At 53.4% G+C, this 1258-nt stretch overlaps 1 pseudogene; it reads left to right on the top strand.

The window, feature by feature from the left end:
* Window positions 1-395: 395 nt before the first annotated feature.
* Window positions 396-831, top strand: LOC130043170 (rho-related GTP-binding protein RhoB-like; annotated as a pseudogene).
* The last annotated feature ends 427 nt before the right edge of the window (window positions 832-1258 follow it).

Here is a 1258-nt window from a genome sequence, read left to right as displayed (position 1 = left end):
TTCAGTTGTGTGTGGGTCTCGGCCAGAGCGGTCGGGCTGCTGGCGTGGGCACTGCTGGGTCCTAGCGGAGAGGCCCGAGAGAAAGCGGGGAGGGAGCGAGAGAGCTGGGTCGAGCCCGCCGCCCTTAGAGTCGCAATCGAGCACTCAACAGAGACTCCCCACCCCGGAGGCATGGAGGAGCCCTGAGCTCCCCATGCTCGCACACCCTGAGCGTCCCTGTCGCGCTGCCCGAACACAAGAAGAGGGCGCGCCCCTGCGGAGCTAGCCTGCAGCTAGCGCCACTCGCACCCCCTTCTCCGAGCATGCTGCCCCAGGTGAGCCGCGAGCTCAGGGCGGCGAGTGGGATGGCAGTGAGGCCATCGCGCGCCCCCTCCTGGTGCCCGGCCAGAGCGCTCATGGCGGCCATCTGCAAGAAGCTCGTGGTGGTGGGCGACGGCCTGTGCGGCAAGATGAGCCTGCTGATCGTCTTCAGTAAGGACGAGTTCAACCGAGGTGTACGTGCCCACCTTCTTCGAGAACTATGTAGCTGACCTTGAGATGGATGGCAAGCAGGTGGACTTGGCCCTGTGGGATACAGCGGGCCAGGAGGACTACAATCGCCTGCGGCCGCTCTCCTACCCGGACACTGACGTGATCCTCATGTGCTTCTCTGTGGACAGCTCAGATTTCCTGGAAAACATCCCCGAGAAGTGGGTGCCCGGGGTGAAGCACTTTTGCCCCCACATGCCCATCATCCTGGTGGTCAACAAGAAGGGCCTGCGCAGGGATGAGCACGTCCTCACCGAGCTGGCCTGCATGAAGCATTTTTTGATATTTTACTTTTTATTTTAAAATGAGTTTATATTCAGAGAAGTTTTTCTTTAAGCTATAATTCAGCCTAGAAGATATTTAATGCTTGGAAGAATTTTACCTTTAATGCCTTGGTTGTTCTAAGTCCCTATACCACCATTTTCTTTTGGCAGCTCAGAGCTGTTCAGGCTGCAAAACTTGGGATTAATAACTGTTTCTAAGAGATGTACATTAGAGATCAAATATGTTTCTTCAGTGACACTTGCCCCACTTCCTCAGTATCCTTCACTCCAGTCAAGGTTTTCTGTGACTATAAGAATGAAATATTTTGAAGCATCCATAGAATTGCAGGCTGCTGGCAAGGACCATTAGCTAATTTAGATTTAAGTGACTGAAATTGCTCACTAGAACTACTACATCGGTGCTATTGGTTAATAAAAGTTTGAATCTTTCAGAGAGTCCACAGCTC

Source organism: Sorex fumeus, unplaced genomic scaffold, assembly GCF_029834395.1.
Source record: "Sorex fumeus unplaced genomic scaffold, SorFum_2.1 ptg000115l, whole genome shotgun sequence".
Taxonomy (NCBI): domain Eukaryota; kingdom Metazoa; phylum Chordata; class Mammalia; order Eulipotyphla; family Soricidae; genus Sorex; species Sorex fumeus.
This window is presented reverse-complemented; position numbering and strand designations above follow the sequence as displayed.